Source organism: Pongo abelii, chromosome 1 (genome assembly GCF_028885655.2).
Source record: "Pongo abelii isolate AG06213 chromosome 1, NHGRI_mPonAbe1-v2.0_pri, whole genome shotgun sequence".
NCBI classification, from domain to species: domain Eukaryota; kingdom Metazoa; phylum Chordata; class Mammalia; order Primates; family Hominidae; genus Pongo; species Pongo abelii.
The window spans coordinates 88,729,661-88,748,284 of NC_071985.2; the positions used below are offsets into that span (position 1 = coordinate 88,729,661).

Below are 18,624 nucleotides of genomic sequence, written 5' to 3' on the forward strand. Positions count from 1 at the left end.
CCTCTGGTGGGAGAAGTGTGTGCGGCTCCACGAGCGAGTCGCTCGCTGCCGTTCAGCGGTCAGAAGTTGGAGGGTGAAACCGGGCGGGCTGTGCAGGCCAGGACGCCTCTGGGCAGCGCAGCGGCGATTCGAGGCGGTGGGCGGTGGGCGGTGGGCGGTGGGCGGAGGCCGGTGGGAGGAAGGAGGGAAAAGGAGGAATAGGGCAAGAATCTGGGCTGTGTCTGTTTGGGCGGGCGGAGGAGATAGGCAGGGAAGAGCGTGGAAGGTGGTCGCGGTCGCTCGCTGTGTGTGGGGCCAGGGAAGAGGGCGTGCGAGGTGGCGGGGAGGGCGTCCGTCCGAAGGGCAATTGGTAGAGGGTCGCGGGCGCTGGCGCATGGTCCTGGGCTGTTTCTGCGACAGGCGGCGGGTGGGCAGGAAGAACGGACGTGCCTGAGAAGCGGCGGCGTTTTGGAGGCTTGCTTCAAGGGGGCTGGAGTTTGGAGAGCGGGCAAGGGCTCAAGGCAGGAACCGGCCAAAGGTGCTCCAGGGTTGCCATGGGCGTTGCCCTCCGGCGGGCGGGCCAAAAGGTCGGCTTGTCAGGAGTGGGATTCGAACCCACGCCTCCAGGGGAGACTGCGACCTGAACGCAGCGCCTTAGACCGCTCGGCCATCCTGACGGCGCGCCGGGGCGCGTCGCCGCTCGCATGGCTGGGACCCGGCGCGAACGCCTGCGCCGTTGGCCGGCGCCTGTCTGGGTTCGGTGCGCAACCGACGGACCGCGCGGGCGGAGCGGGCGCCAGGTGAACGGAGCCGGCCGGCGTTGACGTGGACGCCCCCGCGTCCCCACCCCGGACCCAAACGGTCCGCGTCGGGCCGGCCGCCGCCGCCGCACGCCCCAGCCCCCGCGCCTGGGCTCGCCGAACCCCGCAGGGCGCTGCGCCCACCGCGTCCTAGGAGCAGCGGCCTGACTGTTTCGCCCGCGCCTCTTCCTGCCCCGGCGCGATCCCCGCGTTGGAGACAGCAGGCAGGGCGCACGGGGAGGTTCCACGCCGCTCCGGTACCTGTCGGGGTCCGGGTCCGGCTCCGGGTCCCAGCGGGATCGCAGGGTGCTTTGTTGGGTGTCGGGGTAGGTCGCGCCAATGGTGGCGGGGGGCGGGTGGCGGATGGCGGGTGACGGGTGGCGGGTGGCGGGTGGCGGTTGGCGGGTGGAGGGCGAGCACACACCGGGCCCCTGCGGTCGGGGGAGGGGATCAAGGCAGGGCTAGGCGTCCGCGGTCGCAGTGGGGTCTGGCGTCCCGGCGACGGTCGCCGTCGTCCTCGTTAGTATAGTGGTGAGTATCCCCGCCTGTCACGCGGGAGACCGGGGTTCGATTCCCCGACGGGGAGGCAGCCGTCCTTTTTGGGCCGCCGCCTCGGACCCAGCCTGTGGGCCCTCCTTCTCCTTCCTCCGCCCTCCAGCTAGTGGCAGTGCGCCATCTCGGGCCTGGCCTGCCTGGCCCCTTGGCCCCCTGGGCCCCCTTGGCCTCCTGGGCCCCCTTGGCCTCCTGCCTTTTCTTCTCGCCCGCGGCTTGGTCGCCGCAGGCGGGCGGCCTCCTCTGGCCCCCCACGGCGCCCGACGAGCTGCCGGCCCAAAGTGGGTGTCGGAAGAGGCTTTCTGCGACGCACAGGGCCCGGCGCCCGGTGGGAGGCGGAGGAGCGAGGACCCTGTCGGCGCCGGCCGTGTCCCCGCCGGGCACCTGGTGGGGAAGGGCTCTGGCGGCCCCGGGCGGCGAGGGAGCGAGAGCGCCCCCAGAGGCAGGCGGGCGGAACGGGGCAGCCGCGCTCGCCTTGCACCGGTGGGGCGCCGGGCGGCCTTCGGCGGGGCCGTGGCAGCGCGGAGCTGCGGGCGGGCGGACGGACCGGGCGTCGGGGCCGGGCTGCCCCGGGCGTCGGCGGCGCGCTGGTGGGAGCCCCGGGCCGGCGTGGCGGGGCTGCCCGCGCCGTGCGGCGTTGGTGGTATAGTGGTGAGCATAGCTGCCTTCCAAGCAGTTGACCCGGGTTCGATTCCCGGCCAACGCAGCGGGCCGACCTTTTGCGGAGGTCCCGGGCGCGGAGCTCGTGTGGCAGCTTGGCCTGTGGCTGCGTGCCTGTGCGCCCGGGAAGGAGGCGCGCGGTGTTTGGAGGGTGTGCTGCGAACAGGGCAGAGCTGCTCGTGAGGGCAGGCCGGTTGCCGCCGGCGTCGCGGGGGCTGGTTGCGGGTGTTTGTTTTAACCCGAAGCAGGGGACAGGCGCCAAGGTAGCGCCAAGGTAGCGCCAAGGTAGTGCTGGGGGCCGGAGGCGCCCGGGGCCAGGAGGCGCAAGCCGGGCCCCGAAGCCGTCTCTCCCTGGTGGTCTAGTGGTTAGGATTCGGCGCTCTCACCGCCGCGGCCCGGGTTCGATTCCCGGTCAGGGAAGCCTTCCTTCTTTGGCTCTGCCTGCCAGCTGCCAGGCCCCTTCACACCTCCCCTTTTGGCCAACAGGCTCGCTCGCTCGCTTCTCCCGCGCCCCAGCCACAACCTCCCGCGGCCTCCACGTGCGCCCCAACGCTCCCCGCCTGCCTCCACCCATCCGTCCTTTTGGCCTCGCTGGCGCCACCTTCGCAACATCAGCTTCACAGCTCTTCCTTGTCACGTGCTCGCCTCGCTCCCACTCTTTCTCAGCGGCAAAGCCCACTGGCCAGGTCAGGCTTTCTCCTCCCATGGCCGCCAGGTGACCCGCCACCACCACCGCCACCCTCGCACTCTCGGCTGGCCACCGAATGGGCCAGGACTCTCGAGCAGAGCGGCTTCCGCCAAGCCAAGCCCGGTGGCTGACGGGCCACTTCTCTCTCGGCTGCGGGGGATCTGGGCCTAATGGTTGGGCCACCCGCCAGAGCCACTCATGCCAGCAAGCGCACTGGCTTTTCCGAGGCGTGCCAGACCCTGAGCGCGGGATCCGTGATTGGGCTCCACGGGTGTCACCGGCTTCGGTAGAAATGGCAGCGGAACTTGAGGAGCCGAGACCACGGGCCATAGCGCCAGGGAGGCCGAGCTGCGACAGTCACTCTGGCAGCATGACTATGTTCTTCTTCATGCGGACATGATATCGATGGGATTCCTGTGACGTGTGGTAACACGTGTAGATTGCGTAGTGATCGATGAGCCACTGAGGGGATGTAGGGCATCCATCCCGTGGGTGTCTGTCGTCTCTACCTGTTGGGAGCATCTCAGGTGCTGTCTTCCAGGAGCTCTTCGGAAACACGCACTAATACGTCGTTGTTACCCCTAGTCGCCCTACTCTGCCCTAGAACATTCTTAGAACGTATTCCCTCCATCTAAACGCATGCTGATACCCAATTCACCAACCTCGCTTCACCGCAGTCACCCACACACCCTCTCCAGCCTCTGATCTCTACCTGTTGAGAGCATCTCAGGTGCTGTCTTCCAGGAGCTCTTCGGAAACACGCACTAATACGTCGTTGTTACCCCTAGTCGCCCTACTCTGCCCTAGAACATTCTTAGAACGTATTCCCTCCATCTAAACGCATGCTCGTACCCATTTCACCAACCTCTCTTCACCGCAGTCACCCACACACCCTCTCCAGCCTCTGGTGTCTATCGTTCTACTCTCTACCTCCACAAGGTGAACTTTTTGAGCTCCCAGGATTGGGGTAAGAACCTGCCCTCTCTGTCTTTCTGTGCCCGGCTCATTTGGTGTTCCATCGTGACCTATAGCTCCGCCTCTGTTGCTGCAGACGAGAGGATTTCGTTCTTTTCTACGGCCAAATGGCATTCCATGGTGTCCATATGCCACATTCTTGTTAATCCATTTCCCGGCTGACGGACACTTAGGTTGTCTTAACGACATCTTGCCTACTTGCACGTCCTTCATAGGCTCTCTGCAAGAAGAAAAATATGGCTCTTTTTGCCCGACCTCGCAGGCAGTCAGACCTTATGGTTGTCTTCCCCTGTTCCCTAAAAGTCGCTGTTCTTCTATTCTTTCTCAAGGTGCGCTGATCTCATATTGTTCAAACACACGTGTTTTACCATCAATTTGTAGAGTTAACACAATTGTCACAGGGGTCCTGAGGTGAGGTACATCCTCAGCTTACGGAGATAACAGGATTAAGAGATTAAAGTAAAGACAGGCGTAAGAAATTATAAAAGCATTATTTGGGAACCGAAGAAAGTCCATATTAAAATGAAGTCTTCACAGTTTACGTGCCTCTGCCGCGGCTCCAGCCGGTCCCTCCGTTCGGGGTCCCTGACTTCCCGCAACATACACGTGCGTGTGTGTACACGTGCTCCCGCTCACTGTTGACGGGTTTGAGATTCTCGCCTATTCTGGATGTGAAAATGAATCTTGAGAGGTCCCATTAGTTAGACCAACCTGGCCACGGGCATTGAAGCGTGGAGATGCAGGAGTTCGTGGGGAAAACCCAACGGCCAGGCTGACCAAAGCGCATGTGCGGGGTTGGGGTTCCTGATAGACTTCCAGCCGAAGTTTGCTTCCCATTGCCTGACCTACGCTCTCTATCTTCTCCCCAAATGTCAAGGAACATGTGGAGATGGTACCCATCCCCAGCGCCAAGATTCGCTGTGGAACGCTTTTCCCATCCCCTCCTTAGCACAGATGAGCCCAGTGCTCCAACCCTCTATTCAACCCGTATTGATCATTATTGTTTGGCTGATCCCCCAAGTCAATGGCAGAAGTCAGTCGACTTCTTGCCAAAACTCCTCTGTAGGGGCAAAGTAGACGTCCAACCAACTGCACAAACCTCTCCCGTGTCATTCGTGGGATCTTGGCACAGTCGGATCACCTGCAGAGACCAGACCCTGTCGGGGATAGAGATGTTTGCCATCCCCACGGGAGGCTGGCTTGCTTGCCAGCGTGATGTGGGTGGATGTCAGTGGGTGACAGTGATGGACGAAGGTGTCCGTTCCCGTGGCTGGCGTCCACCCCCGCCCGGGGCAAGGGGCTGACACCGAGGAAAGGAGAGAAGCATGTCGCGTGCTGGGAGCTGGAAGAAGGAGTCCAGGGTGTCCAGGGGGTGCACAGGGCTGGCTGGCCAGGTCTGGGAGTGAGGCTGTCCAGTGAAACGGAGGTTGTGCAGATGCCTGGGGCGTCAGGGCACCTCGCGGGCCGCCTATGCGGTCGGAGGGATCCCAGCTGGTGGCGGAGCTGGCGTGTGTCTGAAGAGCCTGAAGGAGGCCAGGGCTGGGGGATATGAGTCGTCTGAGTGAGGGACATTGACGGCGAGAGGGAGAGTTGACTGTGCGAGAGAGAGAGACAGAGAGATAGAGACAGAGAGAGAGAGAGAGAGAGAGAGACAGAGACAGAGACAGAGAAAGACAGAGAGGGTGAGAGATTGAGAGAGAGAGACAGACAGAGAGAGAGAGAGAGTGTGTGTCTGTGTGTGTGTGTGTGTGTGTGTGTGTGTGTGTGTGTGAGTGAAAGGGCGGGTGGGGTGAGACAAAGGTGGTGGAGGGAGGGCTGAGCCTGAAGGCTGGTGGGAACAGTACCTTTTCAGCGGGTTGGCCTGGGCAGGAAGGAAGTCTGTGTGGTCAAAGGGCACCCCCGCCGGCGAGACTGGGCTGCTGCTTGGGCTGGGCGGTCAGAGTATGGAGTGGGGCTGGGGTGAGGTGGCAAGCAGCCCAGGGTGGGAGAGACGTCGTGACAGAGCGACTGGAGGCCACGTCCCACGTCCCAAAAGGGTAGGGAATGCAACTGGACCCGAGACATAAATAAGCCGTCTTCAGGACGCACATTCACGTCTCAGGCATGTGTCTGGGGCTGAGATGAAAAGAGGTCCGAGGGAGAGAAACAAGGCAGCATCGTCGACTAAAGTGGTGGATTGGGGTTAGGTTGGGAGATGGACATGGCGGTGGTGGTGCCGGCAGAATGAGGGGAGAGAGTGTGGAGTAGCCGGAACACGATGAATATAGACGGTGCACATGCCACGCGTACACTCGTGTGGTCGCGTTAAGGACTGTGTGACCAACTAGGGGAAAGTGATGAGTTACTCCCCGGAGTCGCGACTTCCTTCCTACTGGAAGGGCAACCATGGCATCATTTTCTGGATGTGGGGAGCCAGCGAGGGGGAGAGAGAGAGAGGAAAAGAGGTCGAGGTGGTGAAATGTGAAGAGGAGAGGTGGGGCGAGTGGCTGCAAGCCCGTGGTGCCTGGCGGTGTTCCTTGAAGTGAAATGCGTCGGGCAGAGGCGGTGGCAGGGCAATGAAGAGAAACAGGAGCAGGAGGCTGCCCAGGGCTGGTGTCTGGCGCGCTCTCGTGTTTGGAGGGGTTGTTGTTACCAAGGTGGGGGGGCGGGGGGACAGGCTCAACCGTAAGTCAGTGGAGAGAGGCACGGAAGAAAGGGCAGAGGGGCGTCGCGCGTGGGAGCGCAGCCGGTGCCGGACTCGCTCGCGCGCCCCGAGTGTAAGGAGGCGGCAGAGGCGAGCGCAGCTACGCCTTGGTGCTGCTGCAGCACCAAAATGGGAGGGTGTGCTGCATGGGCCGGGAATCGAACCCGGGCCTCCCGCGTGGCAGGCGAGAATTCTACCACTGAACCACCCATGCACCGATGGCAAACGCCAACGGAAGCTGGTGCAGCGGAGCTCGCCACCAGCGGCCGTTCACTGGTCACCGCCTGCCGTGGGCCTCCGTCCTATTGGAGCGGCCACGAGAGGCTGGCCCGATGGGGCGGGCAGAAGGGGAGGCTCCCGTCACGTCGAGGGACCTGAGGCGGGGCGCGGAGGGAGAGCGGAGGGAGAGAGGCCGACTCGGCCCATCTTGCGCTTTCTCTGCCGCCCAGGGCCGAGAGACTGCCCGCCGGGGTCTCCAGGGGAAGGACCAGCCGTGGCCCGCGCCCGAATGCCCGTGTGGGCAGGTGAGCTGTGGCGGGCCTTGCTGAGCGCGGATACCCGGCACAGACCCAAAGTTCTTGTTTTTGTTTTTGTTTGTTTGTTTCTTTCTTTCTTTCTTTCGAGGGTCCTTTTTTTTTCTTTCTTTTCTTCACCGCCGGGCCGGCCTTCTCACTTGTGTCACCTGCGGGTGGGTGGGGAGGTGGGTGTGTCAGCGAGCGGGGGCGGCGATGGGGAACGGGTCTCGCAGCCGTGGCGTGCGGGCTCAGAAACGCAGACCAAGTCCGTGGGCGCCTCGCTCCTGCGCTGTGACCCACCCCACCGGCTCGCACTTGGGCTGGTAGGGAGGCTGGAGCGCGAGAAAGGAGCGGAGGAGCGCTTCGGCAGAGCCGCAGCTGGCTGACCCTGGAGAAGGCGCGCTGGGTGTGGCTGGGACGGCCCAGGCCGCGGCTTCCCCCGTGGGGATGCGGTGTGGCGCGGAGCTGGTCCCGGCGGGGCCTGGCGTTTGTGGGCGCGTGACGGGGATCTAGGGCTTCCGCTCGTGATTCCTCGTTGGCTGTCTTTCCGGGTTTGGACTCGCCTGCCAGGCTGTGTGCAGGGTTCCCGCTGCCTGTGGCCGGCAGGCGTCCGGGCTGCAGGTGGGCCGGCAGGCAGGTGTTAGCGGGAAGGGAGCACAAGTAGCGAGGTGGGATCGGCGACGTGGCTAGGGCGTCTGGAGAATGGAATGCGCGGCCGGGGTCCGAGGGGTCGGAGGAAAGGACAGGATGTTGGATGGCGTGCCTCTGGTGGGAGAAGTGTGTGCGGCTCCACGAGCGAGTCGCTCGCTGCCGTTCAGCGGTCAGAAGTTGGAGGGTGAAACCGGGCGGGCTGTGCAGGCCAGGACGCCTCTGGGCAGCGCAGCGGCGATTCGAGGCGGTGGGCGGTGGGCGGTGGGCGGTGGGCGGAGGCCGGTGGGAGGAAGGAGGGAAAAGGAGGAATAGGGCAAGAATCTGGGCTGTGTCTGTTTGGGCGGGCGGAGGAGATAGGCAGGGAAGAGCGTGGAAGGTGGTCGCGGTCGCTCGCTGTGTGTGGGGCCAGGGAAGAGGGCGTGCGAGGTGGCGGGGAGGGCGTCCGTCCGAAGGGCAATTGGTAGAGGGTCGCGGGCGCTGGCGCATGGTCCTGGGCTGTTTCTGCGACAGGCGGCGGGTGGGCAGGAAGAACGGACGTGCCTGAGAAGCGGCGGCGTTTTGGAGGCTTGCTTCAAGGGGGCTGGAGTTTGGAGAGCGGGCAAGGGCTCAAGGCAGGAACCGGCCAAAGGTGCTCCAGGGTTGCCATGGGCGTTGCCCTCCGGCGGGCGGGCCAAAAGGTCGGCTTGTCAGGAGTGGGATTCGAACCCACGCCTCCAGGGGAGACTGCGACCTGAACGCAGCGCCTTAGACCGCTCGGCCATCCTGACGGCGCGCCGGGGCGCGTCGCCGCTCGCATGGCTGGGACCCGGCGCGAACGCCTGCGCCGTTGGCCGGCGCCTGTCTGGGTTCGGTGCGCAACCGACGGACCGCGCGGGCGGAGCGGGCGCCAGGTGAACGGAGCCGGCCGGCGTTGACGTGGACGCCCCCGCGTCCCCACCCCGGACCCAAACGGTCCGCGTCGGGCCGGCCGCCGCCGCCGCACGCCCCAGCCCCCGCGCCTGGGCTCGCCGAACCCCGCAGGGCGCTGCGCCCACCGCGTCCTAGGAGCAGCGGCCTGACTGTTTCGCCCGCGCCTCTTCCTGCCCCGGCGCGATCCCCGCGTTGGAGACAGCAGGCAGGGCGCACGGGGAGGTTCCACGCCGCTCCGGTACCTGTCGGGGTCCGGGTCCGGCTCCGGGTCCCAGCGGGATCGCAGGGTGCTTTGTTGGGTGTCGGGGTAGGTCGCGCCAATGGTGGCGGGGGGCGGGTGGCGGGTGGCGGGTGACGGGTGGCGGGTGGCGGGTGGCGGTTGGCGGGTGGAGGGCGAGCACGCACCGGGCCCCTGCGGTCGGGGGAGGGGATCAAGGCAGGGCTAGGCGTCCGCGGTCGCAGTGGGGTCTGGCGTCCCGGCGACGGTCGCCGTCGTCCTCGTTAGTATAGTGGTGAGTATCCCCGCCTGTCACGCGGGAGACCGGGGTTCGATTCCCCGACGGGGAGGCAGCCGTCCTTTTTGGGCCGCCGCCTCGGACCCAGCCTGTGGGCCCTCCTTCTCCTTCCTCCGCCCTCCAGCTAGTGGCAGTGCGCCATCTCGGGCCTGGCCTGCCCGGCCCCTTGGCCCCCTGGGCCCCCTGGGCCCCCTGGGCCCCCTTGGCCTCCTGGGCCCCCTTGGCCTCCTGCCTTTTCTTCTCGCCCGCGGCTTGGTCGCCGCAGGCGGGCGGCCTCCTCTGGCCCCCCACGGCGCCCGACGAGCTGCCGGCCCAAAGTGGGTGTCGGAAGAGGCTTTCTGCGACGCACAGGGCCCGGCGCCCGGTGGGAGGCGGAGGAGCGAGGACCCTGTCGGCGCCGGCCGTGTCCCCGCCGGGCACCTGGTGGGGAAGGGCTCTGGCGGCCCCGGGCGGCGAGGGAGCGAGAGCGCCCCCAGAGGCAGGCGGGCGGAACGGGGCAGCCGCGCTCGCCTTGCACCGGTGGGGCGCCGGGCGGCCTTCGGCGGGGCCGTGGCAGCGCGGAGCTGCGGGCGGGCGGACGGACCGGGCGTCGGGGCCGGGCTGCCCCGGGCGTCGGCGGCGCGCTGGTGGGAGCCCCGGGCCGGCGTGGCGGGGCTGCCCGCGCCGTGCGGCGTTGGTGGTATAGTGGTGAGCATAGCTGCCTTCCAAGCAGTTGACCCGGGTTCGATTCCCGGCCAACGCAGCGGGCCGACCTTTTGCGGAGGTCCCGGGCGCGGAGCTCGTGTGGCAGCTTGGCCTGTGGCTGCGTGCCTGTGCGCCCGGGAAGGAGGCGCGCGGTGTTTGGAGGGTGTGCTGCGAACAGGGCAGAGCTGCTCGTGAGGGCAGGCCGGTTGCCGCCGGCGTCGCGGGGGCTGGTTGCGGGTGTTTGTTTTAACCCGAAGCAGGGGACAGGCGCCAAGGTAGCGCCAAGGTAGCGCCAAGGTAGTGCTGGGGGCCGGAGGCGCCCGGGGCCAGGAGGCGCAAGCCGGGCCCCGAAGCCGTCTCTCCCTGGTGGTCTAGTGGTTAGGATTCGGCGCTCTCACCGCCGCGGCCCGGGTTCGATTCCCGGTCAGGGAAGCCTTCCTTCTTTGGCTCTGCCTGCCAGCTGCCAGGCCCCTTCACACCTCCCCTTTTGGCCAACAGGCTCGCTCGCTCGCTTCTCCCGCGCCCCAGCCACAACCTCCCGCGGCCTCCACGTGCGCCCCAACGCTCCCCGCCTGCCTCCACCCATCCGTCCTTTTGGCCTCGCTGGCGCCACCTTCGCAACATCAGCTTCACAGCTCTTCCTTGTCACGTGCTCGCCTCGCTCCCACTCTTTCTCAGCGGCAAAGCCCACTGGCCAGGTCAGGCTTTCTCCTCCCATGGCCGCCAGGTGACCCGCCACCACCACCGCCACCCTCGCACTCTCGGCTGGCCACCGAATGGGCCAGGACTCTCGAGCAGAGCGGCTTCCGCCAAGCCAAGCCCGGTGGCTGACGGGCCACTTCTCTCTCGGCTGCGGGGGATCTGGGCCTAATGGTTGGGCCACCCGCCAGAGCCACTCATGCCAGCAAGCGCACTGGCTTTTCCGAGGCGTGCCAGACCCTGAGCGCGGGATCCGTGATTGGGCTCCACGGGTGTCACCGGCTTCGGTAGAAATGGCAGCGGAACTTGAGGAGCCGAGACCACGGGCCATAGCGCCAGGGAGGCCGAGCTGCGACAGTCACTCTGGCAGCATGACTATGTTCTTCTTCATGCGGACATGATATCGATGGGATTCCTGTGACGTGTGGTAACACGTGTAGACTGCGTAGTGATCGATGAGCCACTGAGGGGATGTAGGGCATCCATCCCGTGGGTGTCTGTCGTCTCTACCTGTTGGGAGCGTCTCAGGTGCTGTCTTCCAGGAGCTCTTCGGAAACACGCACTAATACGTCGTTGTTACCCCTAGTCGCCCTACTCTGCCCTAGAACATTCTTAGAACGTATTCCCTCCATCTAAACGCATGCTGGTACCCAATTCACCAACCTCGCTTCACCGCAGTCACCCACACACCCTCTCCAGCCTCTGATCTCTACCTGTTGAGAGCATCTCAGGTGCTGTCTTCCAGGAGCTCTTCGGAAACACGCACTAATACGTCGTTGTTACCCCTAGTCGCCCTACTCTGCCCTAGAACATTCTTAGAACGTATTCCCTCCATCTAAACGCATGCTCGTACCCATTTCACCAACCTCTCTTCACCGCAGTCACCCACACACCCTCTCCAGCCTCTGGTGTCTATCGTTCTACTCTCTACCTCCACAAGGTGAACTTTTTGAGCTCCCAGGATTGGGGTAAGAACCTGCCCTCTCTGTCTTTCTGTGCCCGGCTCATTTGGTGTTCCATCGTGACCTATAGCTCCGCCTCTGTTGCTGCAGACGAGAGGATTTCGTTCTTTTCTACGGCCAAATGGCATTCCATGGTGTCCATATGCCACATTCTTGTTAATCCATTTCCCGGCTGACGGACACTTAGGTTGTCTTAACGACATCTTGCCTACTTGCACGTCCTTCATAGGCTCTCTGCAAGAAGAAAAATATGGCTCTTTTTGCCCGACCTCGCAGGCAGTCAGACCTTATGGTTGTCTTCCCCTGTTCCCTAAAAGTCGCTGTTCTTCTATTCTTTCTCAAGGTGCGCTGATCTCATATTGTTCAAACACACGTGTTTTACCATCAATTTGTAGAGTTAACACAATTGTCACAGGGGTCCTGAGGTGAGGTACATCCTCAGCTTACGGAGATAACAGGATTAAGAGATTAAAGTAAAGACAGGCGTAAGAAATTATAAAAGCATTATTTGGGAACCGAAGAAAGTCCATATTAAAATGAAGTCTTCACAGTTTACGTGCCTCTGCCGCGGCTCCAGCCGGTCCCTCCGTTCGGGGTCCCTGACTTCCCGCAACATACACGTGCGTGTGTGTACACGTGCTCCCGCTCACTGTTGACGGGTTTGAGATTCTCGCCTATTCTGGATGTGAAAATGAATCTTGAGAGGTCCCATTAGTTAGACCAACCTGGCCACGGGCATTGAAGCGTGGAGATGCAGGAGTTCGTGGGGAAAACCCAACGGCCAGGCTGACCAAAGCGCATGTGCGGGGTTGGGGTTCCTGATAGACTTCCAGCCGAAGTTTGCTTCCCATTGCCTGACCTACGCTCTCTATCTTCTCCCCAAATGTCAAGGAACATGTGGAGATGGTACCCATCCCCAGCGCCAAGATTCGCTGTGGAACGCTTTTCCCATCCCCTCCTTAGCACAGATGAGCCCAGTGCTCCAACCCTCTATTCAACCCGTATTGATCATTATTGTTTGGCTGATCCCCCAAGTCAATGGCAGAAGTCAGTCGACTTCTTGCCAAAACTCCTCTGTAGGGGCAAAGTAGACGTCCAACCAACTGCACAAACCTCTCCCGTGTCATTCGTGGGATCTTGGCACAGTCGGATCACCTGCAGAGACCAGACCCTGTCGGGGATAGAGATGTTTGCCATCCCCACGGGAGGCTGGCTTGCTTGCCAGCGTGATGTGGGTGGATGTCAGTGGGTGACAGTGATGGACGAAGGTGTCCGTTCCCGTGGCTGGCGTCCACCCCCGCCCGGGGCAAGGGGCTGACACCGAGGAAAGGAGAGAAGCATGTCGCGTGCTGGGAGCTGGAAGAAGGAGTCCAGGGTGTCCAGGGGGTGCACAGGGCTGGCTGGCCAGGTCTGGGAGTGAGGCTGTCCAGTGAAACGGAGGTTGTGCAGATGCCTGGGGCGTCAGGGCACCTCGCGGGCCGCCTATGCGGTCGGAGGGATCCCAGCTGGTGGCGGAGCTGGCGTGTGTCTGAAGAGCCTGAAGGAGGCCAGGGCTGGGGGATATGAGTCGTCTGAGTGAGGGACATTGACGGCGAGAGGGAGAGTTGACTGTGCGAGAGAGAGAGACAGAGAGATAGAGACAGAGAGAGAGAGAGAGAGAGAGAGACAGAGACAGAGACAGAGAAAGACAGAGAGGGTGAGAGATTGAGAGAGAGAGACAGACAGAGAGAGAGAGAGAGTGTGTGTCTGTGTGTGTGTGTGTGTGTGTGTGTGTGTGTGTGTGAGTGAAAGGGCGGGTGGGGTGAGACAAAGGTGGTGGAGGGAGGGCTGAGCCTGAAGGCTGGTGGGAACAGTACCTTTTCAGCGGGTTGGCCTGGGCAGGAAGGAAGTCTGTGTGGTCAAAGGGCACCCCCGCCGGCGAGACTGGGCTGCTGCTTGGGCTGGGCGGTCAGAGTATGGAGTGGGGCTGGGGTGAGGTGGCAAGCAGCCCAGGGTGGGAGAGACGTCGTGACAGAGCGACTGGAGGCCACGTCCCACGTCCCAAAAGGGTAGGGAATGCAACTGGACCCGAGACATAAATAAGCCGTCTTCAGGACGCACATTCACGTCTCAGGCATGTGTCTGGGGCTGAGATGAAAAGAGGTCCGAGGGAGAGAAACAAGGCAGCATCGTCGACTAAAGTGGTGGATTGGGGTTAGGTTGGGAGATGGACATGGCGGTGGTGGTGCCGGCAGAATGAGGGGAGAGAGTGTGGAGTAGCCGGAACACGATGAATATAGACGGTGCACATGCCACGCGTACACTCGTGTGGTCGCGTTAAGGACTGTGTGACCAACTAGGGGAAAGTGATGAGTTACTCCCCGGAGTCGCGACTTCCTTCCTACTGGAAGGGCAACCATGGCATCATTTTCTGGATGTGGGGAGCCAGCGAGGGGGAGAGAGAGAGAGGAAAAGAGGTCGAGGTGGTGAAATGTGAAGAGGAGAGGTGGGGCGAGTGGCTGCAAGCCCGTGGTGCCTGGCGGTGTTCCTTGAAGTGAAATGCGTCGGGCAGAGGCGGTGGCAGGGCAATGAAGAGAAACAGGAGCAGGAGGCTGCCCAGGGCTGGTGTCTGGCGCGCTCTCGTGTTTGGAGGGGTTGTTGTTACCAAGGTGGGGGGGCGGGGGGACAGGCTCAACCGTAAGTCAGTGGAGAGAGGCACGGAAGAAAGGGCAGAGGGGCGTCGCGCGTGGGAGCGCAGCCGGTGCCGGACTCGCTCGCGCGCCCCGAGTGTAAGGAGGCGGCAGAGGCGAGCGCAGCTACGCCTTGGTGCTGCTGCAGCACCAAAATGGGAGGGTGTGCTGCATGGGCCGGGAATCGAACCCGGGCCTCCCGCGTGGCAGGCGAGAATTCTACCACTGAACCACCCATGCACCGATGGCAAACGCCAACGGAAGCTGGTGCAGCGGAGCTCGCCACCAGCGGCCGTTCACTGGTCACCGCCTGCCGTGGGCCTCCGTCCTATTGGAGCGGCCACGAGAGGCTGGCCCGATGGGGCGGGCAGAAGGGGAGGCTCCCGTCACGTCGAGGGACCTGAGGCGGGGCGCGGAGGGAGAGCGGAGGGAGAGAGGCCGACTCGGCCCATCTTGTGCTTTCTCTGCCGCCCAGGGCCGAGAGACTGCCCGCCGGGGTCTCCAGGGGAAGGACCAGCCGTGGCCCGCGCCCGAATGCCCGTGTGGGCAGGTGAGCTGTGGCGGGCCTTGCTGAGCGCGGATCCCCGGCACAGACCCAAAGTTCTTGTTTTTGTTTTTGTTTGTTTCTTTCTTTCTTTCTTTCTTTCGAGGGTCCTTTTTTTTTCTTTCTTTTCTTCACCGCCGGGCCGGCCTTCTCACTTGTGTCACCTGCGGGTGGGTGGGGAGGTGGGTGTGTCAGCGAGCGGGGGCGGCGATGGGGAACGGGTCTCGCAGCCGTGGCGTGCGGGCTCAGAAACGCAGACCAAGTCCGTGGGCGCCTCGCTCCTGCGCTGTGACCCACCCCACCGGCTCGCACTTGGGCTGGTAGGGAGGCTGGAGCGCGAGAAAGGAGCGGAGGAGCGCTTCGGCAGAGCCGCAGCTGGCTGACCCTGGAGAAGGCGCGCTGGGTGTGGCTGGGACGGCCCAGGCCGCGGCTTCCCCCGTGGGGATGCGGTGTGGCGCGGAGCTGGTCCCGGCGGGGCCTGGCGTTTGTGGGCGCGTGACGGGGATCTAGGGCTTCCGCTCGTGATTCCTCGTTGGCTGTCTTTCCGGGTTTGGACTCGCCTGCCAGGCTGTGTGCAGGGTTCCCGCTGCCTGTGGCCGGCAGGCGTCCGGGCTGCAGGTGGGCCGGCAGGCAGGTGTTAGCGGGAAGGGAGCACAAGTAGCGAGGTGGGATCGGCGACGTGGCTAGGGCGTCTGGAGAATGGAATGCGCGGCCGGGGTCCGAGGGGTCGGAGGAAAGGACAGGATGTTGGATGGCGTGCCTCTGGTGGGAGAAGTGTGTGCGGCTCCACGAGCGAGTCGCTCGCTGCCGTTCAGCGGTCAGAAGTTGGAGGGTGAAACCGGGCGGGCTGTGCAGGCCAGGACGCCTCTGGGCAGCGCAGCGGCGATTCGAGGCGGTGGGCGGTGGGCGGTGGGCGGTGGGCGGTGGGCGGAGGCCGGTGGGAGGAAGGAGGGAAAAGGAGGAATAGGGCAAGAATCTGGGCTGTGTCTGTTTGGGCGGGCGGAGGAGATAGGCAGGGAAGAGCGTGGAAGGTGGTCGCGGTCGCTCGCTGTGTGTGGGGCCAGGGAAGAGGGCGTGCGAGGTGGCGGGGAGGGCGTCCGTCCGAAGGGCAATTGGTAGAGGGTCGCGGGCGCTGGCGCATGGTCCTGGGCTGTTTCTGCGACAGGCGGCGGGTGGGCAGGAAGAACGGACGTGCCTGAGAAGCGGCGGCGTTTTGGAGGCTTGCTTCAAGGGGGCTGGAGTTTGGAGAGCGGGCAAGGGCTCAAGGCAGGAACCGGCCAAAGGTGCTCCAGGGTTGCCATGGGCGTTGCCCTCCGGCGGGCGGGCCAAAAGGTCGGCTTGTCAGGAGTGGGATTCGAACCCACGCCTCCAGGGGAGACTGCGACCTGAACGCAGCGCCTTAGACCGCTCGGCCATCCTGACGGCGCGCCGGAGCGCGTCGCCGCTCGCATGGCTGGGACCCGGCGCGAACGCCTGCGCCGTTGGCCGGCGCCTGTCTGGGTTCGGTGCGCAACCGACGGACCGCGCGGGCGGAGCGGGCGCCAGGTGAACGGAGCCGGCCGGCGTTGACGTGGACGCCCCCGCGTCCCCACCCCGGACCCAAACGGTCCGCGTCGGGCCGGCCGCCGCCGCCGCACGCCCCAGCCCCCGCGCCTGGGCTCGCCGAACCCCGCAGGGCGCTGCGCCCACCGCGTCCTAGGAGCAGCGGCCTGACTGTTTCGCCCGCGCCTCTTCCTGCCCCGGCGCGATCCCCGCGTTGGAGACAGCAGGCAGGGCGCACGGGGAGGTTCCACGCCGCTCCGGTACCTGTCGGGGTCCGGGTCCGGCTCCGGGTCCCAGCGGGATCGCAGGGTGCTTTGTTGGGTGTCGGGGTAGGTCGCGCCAATGGTGGCGGGGGGCGGGTGGCGGGTGGCGGGTGACGGGTGGCGGGTGGCGGGTGGCGGTTGGCGGGTGGAGGGCGAGCACACACCGGGCCCCTGCGGTCGGGGGAGGGGATCAAGGCAGGGCTAGGCGTCCGCGGTCGCAGTGGGGTCTGGCGTCCCGGCGACGGTCGCCGTCGTCCTCGTTAGTATAGTGGTGAGTATCCCCGCCTGTCACGCGGGAGACCGGGGTTCGATTCCCCGACGGGGAGGCAGCCGTCCTTTTTGGGCCGCCGCCTCGGACCCAGCCTGTGGGCCCTCCTTCTCCTTCCTCCGCCCTCCAGCTAGTGGCAGTGCGCCATCTCGGGCCTGGCCTGCCCGGCCCCTTGGCCCCCTGGGCCCCCTGGGCCCCCTGGGCCCCCTTGGCCTCCTGGGCCCCCTTGGCCTCCTGCCTTTTCTTCTCGCCCGCGGCTTGGTCGCCGCAGGCGGGCGGCCTCCTCTGGCCCCCCACGGCGCCCGACGAGCTGCCGGCCCAAAGTGGGTGTCGGAAGAGGCTTTCTGCGACGCACAGGGCCCGGCGCCCGGTGGGAGGCGGAGGAGCGAGGACCCTGTCGGCGCCGGCCGTGTCCCCGCCGGGCACCTGGTGGGGAAGGGCTCTGGCGGCCCCGGGCGGCGAGGGAGCGAGAGCGCCCCCAGAGGCAGGCGGGCGGAACGGGGCAGCCGCGCTCGCCTTGCACCGGTGGGGCGCCGGGCGGCCTTCGGCGGGGCCGTGGCAGCGCGGAGCTGCGGGCGGGCGGACGGACCGGGCGTCGGGGCCGCGCTGCCCCGGGCGTCGGCGGCGCGCTGGTGGGAGCCCCGGGCCGGCGTGGCGGGGCTGCCCGCGCCGTGCGGCGTTGGTGGTATAGTGGTGAGCATAGCTGCCTTCCAAGCAGTTGACCCGGGTTCGATTCCCGGCCAACGCAGCGGGCCGACCTTTTGCGGAGGTCCCGGGCGCGGAGCTCGTGTGGCAGCTTGGCCTGTGGCTGCGTGCCTGTGCGCCCGGGAAGGAGGCGCGCGGTGTTTGGAGGGTGTGCTGCGAACAGGGCAGAGCTGCTCGTGAGGGCAGGCCGGTTGCCGCCGGCGTCGCGGGGGCTGGTTGCGGGTGTTTGTTTTAACCCGAAGCAGGGGACAGGCGCCAAGGTAGCGCCAAGGTAGCGCCAAGGTAGTGCTGGGGGCCGGAGGCGCCCGGGGCCAGGAGGCGCAAGCCGGGCCCCGAAGCCGTCTCTCCCTGGTGGTCTAGTGGTTAGGATTCGGCGCTCTCACCGCCGCGGCCCGGGTTCGATTCCCGGTCAGGGAAGCCTTCCTTCTTTGGCTCTGCCTGCCAGCTGCCAGGCCCCTTCACACCTCCCCTTTTGGCCAACAGGCTCGCTCGCTCGCTTCTCCCGCGCCCCAGCCACAACCTCCCGCGGCCTCCACGTGCGCCCCAACGCTCCCCGCCTGCCTCCACCCATCCGTCCTTTTGGCCTCGCTGGCGCCACCTTCGCAACATCAGCTTCACAGCTCTTCCTTGTCACGTGCTCGCCTCGCTCCCACTCTTTCTCAGCGGCAAAGCCCACTGGCCAGGTCAGGCTTTCTCCTCCCATGGCCGCCAGGTGACCCGCCACCACCACCGCCACCCTCGCACTCTCGGCTGGCCACCGAATGGGCCAGGACTCTCGAGCAGAGCGGCTTCCGCCAAGCCAAGCCCGGTGGCTGACGGGCCACTTCTCTCTCGGCTGCGGGGGATCTGGGCCTAATGGTTGGGCCACCCGCCAGAGCCACTCATGCCAGCAAGCGCACTGGCTTTTCCGAGGCGTGCCAGACCCTGAGCGCGGGATCCGTGATTGGGCTCCACGGGTGTCACCGGCTTCGGTAGAAATGGCAGCGGAACTTGAGGAGCCGAGACCACGGGCCATAGCGCCAGGGAGGCCGAGCTGCGACAGTCACTCTGGCAGCATGACTATGTTCTTCTTCATGCGGACATGATATCGATGGGATTCCTGTGACGTGTGGTAACACGTGTAGACTGCGTAGTGATCGATGAGCCACTGAGGGGATGTAGGGCATCCATCCCGTGGGTGTCTGTCGTCTCTACCTGTTGGGAGCATCTCAGGTGCTGTCTTCCAGGAGCTCTTCGGAAACACGCACTAATACGTCGTTGTTACCCCTAGTCGCCCTACTCTGCCCTAGAACATTCTTAGAACGTATTCCCTCCATCTAAACGCATGCTGATACCCAATTCACCAACCTCGCTTCACCGCA

General features: G+C 64.9%; 14 non-coding genes across 14 annotated transcripts; 9 read left to right on the forward strand and 5 right to left on the reverse strand.

The window, feature by feature from the left end:
- Positions 1-573: 573 nt before the first annotated feature.
- On the reverse strand, positions 574-656 carry TRNAL-CAG (transfer RNA leucine (anticodon CAG)). The gene has a single exon. It is a non-coding gene; the product is annotated as a tRNA-Leu (tRNA).
- A 637-nt stretch (positions 657-1,293) lies between these two features.
- On the forward strand, positions 1,294-1,365 carry TRNAD-GUC (transfer RNA aspartic acid (anticodon GUC)). Its single transcript has one exon. It is a non-coding gene; the product is annotated as a tRNA-Asp (tRNA).
- Positions 1,366-1,965: 600 nt separating this feature from the next.
- TRNAG-UCC (transfer RNA glycine (anticodon UCC)) lies at positions 1,966-2,037 on the forward strand. Its single transcript has one exon. It is a non-coding gene; the product is annotated as a tRNA-Gly (tRNA).
- A 302-nt stretch (positions 2,038-2,339) lies between these two features.
- On the forward strand, positions 2,340-2,411 carry TRNAE-CUC (transfer RNA glutamic acid (anticodon CUC)). The gene has a single exon. It is a non-coding gene; the product is annotated as a tRNA-Glu (tRNA).
- Positions 2,412-6,480: 4,069 nt separating this feature from the next.
- TRNAG-GCC (transfer RNA glycine (anticodon GCC)) lies at positions 6,481-6,551 on the reverse strand. Its single transcript has one exon. It is a non-coding gene; the product is annotated as a tRNA-Gly (tRNA).
- Positions 6,552-8,187: 1,636 nt separating this feature from the next.
- Positions 8,188-8,270, reverse strand: TRNAL-CAG (transfer RNA leucine (anticodon CAG)). Its single transcript has one exon. It is a non-coding gene; the product is annotated as a tRNA-Leu (tRNA).
- Positions 8,271-8,907: 637 nt separating this feature from the next.
- Positions 8,908-8,979, forward strand: TRNAD-GUC (transfer RNA aspartic acid (anticodon GUC)). Its single transcript has one exon. It is a non-coding gene; the product is annotated as a tRNA-Asp (tRNA).
- A 618-nt stretch (positions 8,980-9,597) lies between these two features.
- TRNAG-UCC (transfer RNA glycine (anticodon UCC)) lies at positions 9,598-9,669 on the forward strand. The gene has a single exon. It is a non-coding gene; the product is annotated as a tRNA-Gly (tRNA).
- Positions 9,670-9,971: 302 nt separating this feature from the next.
- Positions 9,972-10,043, forward strand: TRNAE-CUC (transfer RNA glutamic acid (anticodon CUC)). Its single transcript has one exon. It is a non-coding gene; the product is annotated as a tRNA-Glu (tRNA).
- A 4,067-nt stretch (positions 10,044-14,110) lies between these two features.
- TRNAG-GCC (transfer RNA glycine (anticodon GCC)) lies at positions 14,111-14,181 on the reverse strand. Its single transcript has one exon. It is a non-coding gene; the product is annotated as a tRNA-Gly (tRNA).
- Positions 14,182-15,824: 1,643 nt separating this feature from the next.
- TRNAL-CAG (transfer RNA leucine (anticodon CAG)) lies at positions 15,825-15,907 on the reverse strand. The gene has a single exon. It is a non-coding gene; the product is annotated as a tRNA-Leu (tRNA).
- Positions 15,908-16,544: 637 nt separating this feature from the next.
- On the forward strand, positions 16,545-16,616 carry TRNAD-GUC (transfer RNA aspartic acid (anticodon GUC)). Its single transcript has one exon. It is a non-coding gene; the product is annotated as a tRNA-Asp (tRNA).
- Positions 16,617-17,234: 618 nt separating this feature from the next.
- TRNAG-UCC (transfer RNA glycine (anticodon UCC)) lies at positions 17,235-17,306 on the forward strand. The gene has a single exon. It is a non-coding gene; the product is annotated as a tRNA-Gly (tRNA).
- A 302-nt stretch (positions 17,307-17,608) lies between these two features.
- TRNAE-CUC (transfer RNA glutamic acid (anticodon CUC)) lies at positions 17,609-17,680 on the forward strand. Its single transcript has one exon. It is a non-coding gene; the product is annotated as a tRNA-Glu (tRNA).
- Positions 17,681-18,624: the final 944 nt, after the last annotated feature.